We start from the raw sequence: 12,175 nt of genomic DNA on the forward strand, positions 1-12,175 counted from the left end.
TATGGGTTAGTGCTGTCTTCATAAGCTTTCTTTAGTACAGATTTGGCTGTTCCAATGGCCTTTTCTAATTGTCCATTAGCTTGTGGGTGCTTGGGACTTAAAGTTGTGTGCTTAAAGTGCTACAATGTCCTGAAAATCAATTTTTATTTTTCTTTGGATTTCAAACTATGTTAAATAATCAGTAAGTGACCTAAGTTTTAACCTTCGATTTCAAAAATGCACCTGTTTATTGTAACTGGAATTTCCTGTTTAATGGTCCGCCATTACTAACTTTAAAATCTTGAGGGAGCTGGATTGAGGAGAAAATGACGTCAATGACTCAATAGTTGAAGAATGCATTGCGTGTGTACGCGGATAAATTAATGTGCAGCACGGGAGTTGTGGGTTTTCAGACTTTCAAAATCCTGTTTTGCATATATAATAGGCTGCGTTTACACGCTGGAACTTTAAGGTACTGAGTAAATGACGTTACTTTTCTGTAGATCCAACCCTCTAAAATCCAATCGGTCAGTTTGGAACGTCAGTAATGACTTAAGTCGGTTTCTTGCAATAACTATTGTCTCAAGGTGTTGCAGGATATTCCACAGACGATTCTGTCTCGAATGTAGCTCTTACACAGTTCACCAAATTCGCACGTGCTTGCTTTTGTACGCAGCTCGGTTACGTTCAAATGTGATGTTCCGCCTCGGATTGCAACAATTTTCAAATTTCTGGAGTAAGACGCCAAGGTTTGGACCCGCGGTCGATGTGTTGTAAATTTCCAGTGCTTCTCCGCCGAGATAATGAAATAGAGCGACTTTTGCTTCTCAGGTTTTTTCTTTGAGCAAAATTTTCGTGCTTAAAACTGTTTGAATTCCAGGACTTCAGACACGTCACCATGCCATGTTTAATGAAAGACCACGTGAACGAATGAGGTAATATGCATATCATGACAAACGCCTTTAGCTCATTAGATGCCAAGAATGGGTTTTACCAGATCAGCCTTGACACGTGGTGACTCAGTTGGTTGAGCACCGGGCTGTCACGCGGGAGGTCGTGACTTCAACTCCGGCCGGACCAACACTCAGGGTCTGTAAATAACTGAGGAGAAAGTGCTGCCTTTGTAATTACATCTGCAAATGGTTAGACTCTCTAGTCTTCTCGGATAAGGACGATAAGCTGGAGGTCCCGTCTCACAACCCTTCAACGTTCATAATCCTGTGGGACGTAAAAGAACCCGAACACTTGTCGCAAAGAGTAGGGCATGTAGTTCCCGGTGTTGCGGTCTGTCTTCTGTGGTGTATCATGGTTGGGAGGATAAACAGTCCAAGATTGTTATCAATTTTGATAACCACTACCAAAACAAACCATTAGCCAATCACTGCTTAAATTCGCGTCCACGTGACATTATTGATAAGCAACTGCGTGAAAATTCAAAATGGCGGACGATAGTGCGAAACGCTGGGCAAAGAGGAAGGAATTTTCAATGCTTATATCACAGTGAAATGCATGGAATGTGGAATGTTTGGGCAAAGTTATTTCGAGGCTTTATTTTGAATACCTAATCTAACAACTGTCCCGAGTAAAATAACAGTAAAGGAGACGACAACAGTTAAGCTAAAATGCACTGTTTATTCTTCGATACTGGGCATGATATTTTCATAAGTCATCAGTCAGCTTCTTTTTCTTCGGAGGCGAAACTGGGGCATTCTGTATAAAATATAAATGAAACAAGAAAAGTAAATAATTTCGTTTTTGAAACAGCTCTTAAATTGCCGAATGCACAGGAAGCCGCGATGGTCCAAGGGGAAAATTACTTTTTATTTACACGTTACGACATTAATATTGGCAAATTAAAGCCGCTGAAATGACTCTCTGTATGTGTGTGCACTGCTTAAATACCAAAAACATATTACCGTACGAACGTGTTTGCAGAACGTCTTTGCTCTTTCACAACTTCGAGTAAAATTTCCCGGATCATCGTTTTCTTCTAAAGTAAGAAAAATGTACGTGTATGATACTTTCAAATGGGCTTTAGTATTTCTCTACAACGTACTAAACTTAAGACAGAAACACATCATTCAACCAAATATTTAAAAAAATTGTAAATAGAAATGAGAGTCCTCTTAATGAAAACGAAATAATGAAGATGTAAGAAACCACATTCCATGAATTAATACACCAAAACTCCAAATCATAAAATGACCAAAACAACAACTTAAACAATTAGTCATCCAGAATGAGAACTATTCGATGATTTAGCCAAAAAAATGGAACTAAAATGAAGTAGACTCTTTAGTTACCAGCCCTGTGATACTGTGTTGGTGTTTCTTACATGCACAAAGTATTTTAAGTTGTAGGGCCGTAGCTAGTATGAGGCAAACAGAGGCACTTGCCTCTGTCATTTTTTCGTGAAATTTTAAAATAAAGCGTGATTCCAGTCTTGTCTTTAATATGTACTTATTATAAATACTGAAAATACTTCCGAAGATAATTTAATAACGGACATTGCCTCAGTCATATTTTTTTTCTGGCTACGGCCCTGAGTTGTATAATATTTATTATATTTTGTCAATGACAATCTTTCTTTATTTGCCTCTTTATGCAATAGCATGACATCTTCAGATGTGGTAGAGCAATCATCTAGGAGATGCTGTTTCTTTGAAGTGTCAGTCTTTGCTTCTTCCAATCTTTTGGGCCATTTACTGTTAATGAATTTTAAAATAAGTATGATCAAGTCACAACAATTAAGCCACGTAATTAAAATAAGAGTATACAAGTGCATATATTGTCAAATGTGTTAGTTGATTATGAAAACAGTCAGCCCACCCATCCTCTTTCAGGCATTTGACTCTAGCTCAGCTTGCTATATAGTGAGGATATCAATGACATCACCAATTAATATTAATGTGCCAACTAGAGCCTTATTGGATGCCGAAAAAAAGGGTTCTTTTGTGCCATGGTTGACAAATTTAAATATCAAAAGAAATTTGAAATCAATGTTTGTAAACAGATATCTTCCCTATAAGAGGGATTTTAAAATTATGAAAAGCAGTCCCCATTAAAAAGCTGTCAATGTGAAGTAAATCTGGTCCACAATCTTTCATCAAAATATATTTTGTTCAATTTACATGCAAAGTTGAAAATCCATAGACTCGCTCCTAAAAACACAAAAGGGATTTCAAATTCCAGGGAGAGGAAGGGTGCAAAAAGACCAAAACATTCTTTGACTTGGGCCATTTTAGTTTCAATAGGAATAAAACGCAAACAGCGCTTACAAACATTTGCTTGAAATGCATAACTTTTATAAACTTAACGTTTCGTATGTTACAACATACATCATCAGAAGTGATTATTATTCAGTTACAGATAAATTTAAATTCAAAAATACAACTGTACGGACTGGGAACTAACGAAATTGATTGACATAAAACGACACGGATATCCTAATAATAGAGATAAAGTTTCTCACTGCCAACGTTTTCATTTAAGGCTGGCTTAAGTTCACGGATCAACAGAGACTCTTTAATTTTGCAATGCATGTCTGATCGACCAGTTGCTAATATTTCAAAATGACCCCACTTAATTCTATGGTTGGTTAAGAAAACATGATCAGCAATTGCACATTCGTGACAATTTGTAGTTGGAGCTTTAAAATGTTCTGTTTTTCTGTCACGTAATCGGCGTTTCGTTTTCCCTATGTAGAAATCATTGCAATCCCAGCAGTTTGCTCTGTACACTACTTTTGACCTGAAGGAAGGAGCTAGTTTATCTTTGTAAGGGAAGAAAGACTTGATTCTTCGGGTGTTCTGAAAAACTATTGTGACGTTAAAAATACCATAGAATTTGTTTAAACAAGACCTCACCTGTTTTGTGAGGTGTTTGCTGTGATGACCTATGAAAGGTAGAACGATAAGAACTTCTTTTTTCTTAACTGTTTGTCCAGGATCTTTTGGCTTATTTTGATGTTTCTCAATGACATCATTCATATGATATTTAACAGTTCCCATAGGGTAGCCATTAAGTAACAAAATCCTCTTGAGGTCATCTAGGGCAGACTGTAACAATCGGGGTGACGAACAAATTCTAATGCAGCGATAAGCTAAAGTGCGGACTACAGTATGGAAAGTGTCAACGTCACGAAATAGTGGTCACCCTTAATTAGAGAGTCATCTTTTAACTCATTTATCGCTTGAAAACACTGGTCCGTGACACAGTCACACGCGTCACTGGCGGAGGTCCAGACTTACTATACCCGGAGAGAACATTTTTGCAAACGCGCTCTTGCACTTGGCATTACTCTCAAATCATATAAGGAGTTCTGCGACAAAAAAGGACCATTAATGTTATTTCTCAGGAGTCACAAGACTGTGGACCTTTTATACCTCGCTGAAATACCATGCAACAATTATGAAAGACTGAAAGTTTTAGTTAAAACTTTTAAACTGTGTACTGCACTTAAAGTTTGTTAAAATGACACGTTCGACGTTTCACTGACGGTTTACAAAAGGTTTTTGTGTGGGACTTAAGATGGTTTTCAACGGTTTTCAACGGTTAATCACGATTTACAGCCAATTGAAATAAAAGTCACAGTGATTCACTGTCTCTTACTTCTACGACGAAATCGTGAAAAACCGATAAAAACCGTCGGTAGTCTGTTGTAAATCGTGCTAATCCTTATGTTTGTCAACATAAATCATGTTCGATTTCAAAGAATGAAAAAAGAAACAATCTATCTAGATAAAATATCGCTAACAATGATCAGTAAAGGCACCCATACACTTCTTAAAAATAGCAACAAGGTAACAGCCGCTTCGTGGTTTGCTTAGAGGTCTAGCATGCAATATCGGCGAGCAAGAACAGCGTACCTGATGTTTTTGGGCAGGTTCGAGTCTGGCTTGCAGACAAACTAACTTTTTTTTTCTTACTGTAATTATTCCTTCAATTACCAGTCGATGCATTTTCTATATATGTTTTGTAGCGTTCTGCCTTTAAGCGTATTAAAATAATTACAATGTAGTCAGGCATAAGTTAGTTTTGTTTTGTTTTGTTTTTTTCGTCTTCCACGCAACAGAACTCTCTCGTAGTTAACAATGCATCCTGCACTTCATACAGGCTTATGATAAGTGAATTATTTTATTCATTTTATATAAATTAAATAAGCACAGTTCTTCTGTTTTGTATGAGTTCACTGATAAATGACCAGGTTTGCTCTGAAAGCATTGAGCTTTGAAACGTTTGTGCACAGATTTATTGTCATGATTGCTATACATGACGCTGTGAGTAACACTAGTCGAAGCTCTCAATCTTGGACAGAATAAAAAGGAACAGCAAACCCCCATCCCTCCCAAAGCAATGATGAAGCCGCGCAAAAGCCAAAACGCGCCATTTTCCCATCCTTGATTTTTGTCCAAGATTGTAGGTGTATTTTGTATTTACGCGGAGTAAAAGAGTCCCACTTGGTGTAAAGACCGGTGAATGTCTTCTTTCGGTAGATTGATGTTGAGAAGGAGCTGTCACGATTGCGTTTCATAAGGATATCAAGGCAGGAGTACCCAACGAGAAAAATTTATAAAGTGATTGGTTATCGCCTCCAGTAATATTTCAACAGTCACTAATAGTTTTTTGGTTGATTATTAACTTCTGTGGCAAAATTATATCCGCTCCCCAAAGCCAGCTAGAGCTAGAATTTAAAATACAATTTTCAGCCAGGATCTTTACTTTAAGAGCTTTTCCCAGCCAGGATATTTACCAAAAAGGCATTTCCCCAGCCAGGAATGTCTCTTTCTCCCCTTTTTTGCCAGCCCAAAAAATAACCAACATTTAGCCAGCCAGGAAAGTAAATTGAGCCATTTTATCCAGGTGATACAAAAAAAATAACTCAACGAAAGCTTGGTGGTGTTTGAGCCATTTTCTTTGCTTATGACTTCGGTGTACATTAACGCGGGATAAAAATAACATTTCTACTCTCTTACAGGTCTGTGGAAAATATAAATCGTCTTTACTTCAATCCAAATGAGAGCAAAGTTGTGAGATCGGAAAAAATAAATTTAGAGTTGGTTTACTTGATTTGAACGCAAACTTAAGACTGACACCAGGACCCACAAACAACCACGTTTCCAGGGTTCCAAACACTGGTAACGAGATTGGATTCATCAAGACAATGTCTGGAGAGCACATTCGCCAAACGTTTAACGCGTACTTACTCTTCTTCTGCCCCATCTCCCCTCCAAAAGCTCATAATTCTGAACTTTATCTAAAATTACGCGTTCTGCTATCACTAGAAAGCAACGAAAATTTCGATGAACATCGTGCACAACTCACTATCCAACACGGACAAAACCAAGTGACCGCAAGGCGCATTCCAGTATCCAAAACAATGATATTATTTAAGCCGATACAGAAATGAAATAGAACAAAAGCATTGTCTATCCAGCGCCAATCAGATACCTCGGAGACACGCCCTCCCAGAAGCTGTAGAAACTCCACGCCAAGAACGCAAAGTCTATTAATTATGATATATAAATAAAATTTGGTGTATAGGAAATCATATACCGAAAAAGCACGGAACGTCTATCCTTCATGATGCAGAACCATAAGTGATGCAGATGGAAACAAATGCCAGAAAGACACAGGCTATCGTTCATGATGAACTAAGAACAACTATGCGGTGCTTACGGACTCAAATGCCAAGAATGTCACAGATGTCGCAGTCTTTCCTTGAAGATGAAGAATTATGCGGTGCATAAGAAATGAAATCGTGGGAAATCATAGTTTACACTTGAGTGATGAAAAACCAATATTCGGTGCAGAAGAAATCAAATAAGGAAAAGGTACAGTCTTTACTCAATGATGAAAACCAATTATGCGGTGCAGAAAAAATCAAATGCCGGGAAGGCTATCATTGACGATAATGAACAGTTTTGCAATGCTGACCAAATGAAATGACAAGAGGGTACAGTCTATCCTCGACGGTGAATAACAGTTCTGCGATGCAGACGGAACCTAATTGCGAGAAGGCAGAGTCTTTCCTAGCGACCAGAAAAAATTATGCGGTAATGAAGATATAACATGTTAGGAAAGCACAGTCTACAGATAATGATGAAGAATAGTTATGCGGTGCAGCAGAAAGCAAATGCCGGGAAGTCATGATCATGGTCTACGAATCCTTGACGATGAAAAATATTTATGGTGTGCTGTAGATATCATTTCCCGGGAAAGCACACCCTATAGAAAAAAGAACTTTACGGTCAATCGCCGGGATACCTGTCACTTTCCTTTTCTGCATACCGACTCCTCTTCATATTCAGATGAGGATCCATGTAGCCTTTGTTATGGCTTTTCATATCTAAAAATACAACCGTAGATTACTACATTATTATAACTGCATAATTATTACTCGCCAACGCGGATTTACTATCTATGCAGCCAAACTCTAGGCCGTAATCGCTCAAAAGTCACAATCGCTGCAAAGGCTTCAAAAGATAAAAGAGAACTGTTCACAGCAATCACCGCAAAAGCTTTGCTAAACCTGTAAAGACAAAAACTCCTTTTTTTATGTCCAACCCCACACTTAAATCTTACATAACCGAAGGGGAATCGCTGCGAAAGTTTTACAGGATAAAAGACAACTGTTCACAGCAAAAGCCATAACTGGCAATCACCGCAAAAGCTTTGCTAAACCTGTAAAGACAATTTCAGCAATAGTCCTTTTTTAAGTCCAACTCCACCACGTAAAATCTTACATAACCGAAGGGCAATCGCTGCGAAAGCTTTACAGGATAAAAGACAACTGTTCACAGCAAAAGCCATAACTGGCAATCACCGCAAAAGCTTTGCTAAACCTGTAAAGACAATTTCAGCAATAGTCCTTTTTTGAGTCCAACTCCACCACGTAAAATCTTACATAACCGAAGGGCAATCGCTGCGAAAGCTTTACAGGATAAAAGACAACTGTTCACAGCAAAAGCCATAACTGGCAATCACCGCAAAAGCTTTGCTAAACCTGTAAAGACAATTTCAGTAAAAGTCCTTTTTTAAGTCCAACTCCACCACTTAAATCTTACATAACCGGGAAGCAATCGCTGCGAAAGCTTTACAGGATAAAAGACAACTGTTTACAGCAAAAGCCATAACTGGCAATCACCGCAAAAGCTTTGCTAAACCTGTAAAGTCAATTTCAGCAAAAGTCCTTTTTTAAGTCCAACTCCACCACTTAAAACTTACAGAACCGGGAAGCAATCGCTGCGAAAGCTTTACAGGATAAAAGACAACTGTTCACGGCAAAAGCCATAACTGGCAATCACCGCAAAAGCTTTGCTAAACCTGTAAAGACAATTTCAGCAATAGTCCTTTTTTAAGTCCAACTCCACCACGTAAAATCTTACATAACCGAAGGGCAATCGCTGCGAAAGCTTTACAGGATAAAAGACAACTGTTCACAGCAAAAGCCATAACTGGCAATCACCGCAAAAGCTTTGCTAAACCTGTAAAGACAATTTCAGCAATAGTCCTTTTTTAAGTCCAACTCCACCACGTAAAATCTAACATAACCGAAGGGCAATCGCTGCGAAAGCTTTACAGGATAAAAGACAACTGTTCACAGCAAAAGCCATAACTGGCAATCACCGCAAAAGCTTTGCTAAACCTGTAAAGACAATTTCAGCAAAAGTCCTTTTTTAAGTCCAACTCCACACATCCTACATAACCAGGAAGCAATTGCTGCGAAAGCTTTACAGGATAAAAGACAACTGTTCACAGCAAAAGCCATAACTGGCAATCACCGCAAAAGCTTTGCTAAACCTGTAAAGACAATTTCAGTAAAAGTCCTTTTTTAAGTCCAACTCCACCACTTAAATCTTACATAACCGGGAAGCAATCGCTGCGAAAGCTTTACAGGATAAAAGACAACTGTTTACAGCAAAAGCCATAACTGGCAATCACCGCAAAAGCTTTGCTAAACCTGTAAAGACAATTTCAGCAAAAGTCCTTTTTTAAGTCCAACTCCACCACTTAAAACTTACAGAACCGGGAAGCAATCGCTGCGAAAGCTTTACAGGATAAAAGACAACTGTTCACGGCAAAAGCCATAACTGGCAATCACCGCAAAAGCTTTGCTAAACCTGTAAAGACAATTTCAGCAAAAGTCCTTTTTTTCAGTCCAACTCCACCACTTAAATCTTACATAACCGGGAAGCAATCGCTGCGAAAGCTTTACAGGATAAAAGACAACTGTTCACAGCAAAAGCCATAACTGGCAATCACCGCAAAAGCTTTGCTAAACCTGTAAAGACAATTTCAGCAATAGTCCTTTTTTAAGTCCAACTCCACACTTAAATCTTACATAACCGAAGGGGAATCGCTGCGAAAGTTTTACAGGATAAAAGACAACTGTTCACAGCAAAAGCCATAACTGGCAATCACCGCAAAAGCTTTGCTAAACCTGTAAAGACAATTTCAGCAATAGTCCTTTTTTGAGTCCAACTCCACCACGTAAAATCTTACATAACCGAAGGGGAATCGCTGCGAAAGTTTTACAGGATAAAAGACAACTGTTCACAGCAAAAGCCATAACTGGCAATCACCGCAAAAGCTTTGCTAAACCTGTAAAGACAATTTCAGCAATAGTCCTTTTTTGAGTCCAACTCCACCACGTAAAATCTTACATAACCGAAGGGCAATCGCTGCGAAAGCTTTACAGGATAAAAGACAACTGTTCACAGCAAAAGCCATAACTGGCAATCACCGCAAAAGCTTTGCTAAACCTGTAAAGACAATTTCAGCAAAAGTCCTTTTTTAAGTCCAACTCCATCACTTAAATCTTACATAACCGGGAAGCAATTGCTGCGAAAGCTTTACAGGATAAAAGACAACTGTTCACAGCAAAAGCCATAACTGGCAATCACCGCAAAAGCTTTGCTAAACGTGTAAAGACAATTTCAGCAATAGTCCTTTTTTAAGTCCAACTCCACCACGTAAAATCTTACATAACCGAAGGGCAATCGCTGCGAAATCTTTACAGGATAAAAGACAACTGTTCACAGCAAAAGCCATAACTGGCAATCACCGCAAAAGCTTTGCTAAACCTGTAAAGACAATTTCAGCAAAAGTCCTTTTTTAAGTCCAACTCCACACATCCTACATAACCAGGAAGCAATTGCTGCGAAAGCTTTACAGGATAAAAGACAACTGTTCACAGCAAAAGCCATAACTGGCAATCACCGCAAAAGCTTTGCTAAACCTGTAAAGTCAATTTCAGCAAAAGTGTTTTTTCCACTCCAACCTTGAGACCCCGGTAAAGTATTTGAATAGGGCGTTTCACAAACAGTTGTAAAATTAAGAAAACTGTCATTCCCAAATAGATAATACTGTTAATGTCCAAAAATACAAAAAACCCTCTTACTTCTGCGAGGTAAATGTAACCGTGTTGGATGGAGCTCTTCAAACAGGAAACGAGCAAGGATTCCGTACTGCAAATAAGAATTCTATGATAACAGATTAATTTCTCATTATTAATGAGCTGTGTTTGAAATGTAAGTGTCTAGTAACGCTTTTCAGTTTTAAGGCATAAATTTAATATTTTTTACTTTAATTGATAAACAAAATGTTCTTGAAAATTAACTTAAGGCCGTGACAGTAATTTTTTATTATAAATGAAATAAAATTAGCAACTGCCTGTTTGAGCTGGGTAACCTATTGAAATACATCGTTGTCTTGATGGTTACGAACACTATCACTTGGTCTTGACCTGGGCCACATTTTGTCAGTAGTACCTTTTAATATTTTCTCTTCCGGAACAAATTTTGTTATAGAACGTATAAAAACTATCCGGCTGCCGGCCGTTCCTTTCCGTTGCCATTTGAGCGTATTGATTACTGTACTCGCACCGACATCTAACTCTGTCTATCCAGCAAAAACATAGTAGCATTATCGAAGACTAAGACATTCGTTTCGCCTTATGAACTCGTGTGCTCCCTTTGGGTATAAAAGGAACTTCTCGCAAATTCTTGACTGCTGGGAAATACTGGAAATAGAACATGAATTTTGCCTCTTCAGGACCAGAAAATCTGCTTTTGCAATAGTAACGCAAAAAGTACTTCTATGCTTCTTTCAGTTATGGCTCGTTCCAATTTGTCCGAGTTAGACTTCATTTCGCAAACTAAGAATAGCATACAAATATTCTGTAGATATAACATACAAATATCAAATAACAAACATCCCTGCAACACTTCATCCTAATTAATAAATAACAAGTTTTCAAGGGTGTTGTGCCAGAGATTGACGATTAGCATGTGAACAGGCTCCTTGTAAAAGAAAAGGCAAGCAAGAGAAAACAAGGGTTCAAAAGGCTTTGATACTTAGGCAGTTCTAATCCCGAAGTGTGCCTAGATGTATCTGTTAAAACAATACACCAAACAGACAAAAACATCTGAGGTCAATCGAAAGACACGCCTTATGTCAGAATGGTTGTCCAGAATGATGCCAGCAAAACACTTCAGAAGAAAAATGGCTCTGATTAGGCAAATGTTCCTTTTTTTTTATTATTATTTTCCATTCTAACTGATCGTCTATAGCAGATAAGTAACAAGACTAACCACATCTATTTGGGGTGGTTTTAGCTGCGAGAACGTTTCGCTTCGATTTTCTTAGAAGAGCCGATATTTCTGGAAATCAAGACACGAACGCGAGGGCTATATTTCTGCGAATATGGAACTACACATATTACTCCGTTTACCATTCTATTTGCTGCTGGCATTTTGTCGAAACGAAATGACTGAAAGGAAAAGACCTTATGTGCTACAGTCAAACAAAAGTGTTTCTGAACAGTCATGGTTTAATGAAGGTGCATGCATTGTCGAGATCAACATGATCAACATGATAAAATCAAAAGGCGTTCTTACCAGCTGGACATACTTTTATGATGATCTCTTAACCAGGCTACTGGAACAGTGACCCTGCCCGCTGCTGACTGAAGGATGCACTAAAGATGGTTCGCAAAATACAAAAGACAGTTGAGACGGTCCATAAAGAAACTTATCAAAACCTGCAAAAAGACATTCAGATAAAAGCAAGGATATAGATGAAAAGATTACTTACCTAGAAATCAGCAGAGTTTGGATGTAGCAAAAATTGTCCAAAACCCGTAAAAATTTAGTTGCATCACCCAAACTAGAGGCACAAAACAACGACCGCGACG

This window comes from Montipora foliosa, chromosome 11, assembly GCF_036669935.1.
Source record: "Montipora foliosa isolate CH-2021 chromosome 11, ASM3666993v2, whole genome shotgun sequence".
Classification (NCBI taxonomy): Eukaryota; Metazoa; Cnidaria; class Anthozoa; order Scleractinia; family Acroporidae; genus Montipora; species Montipora foliosa.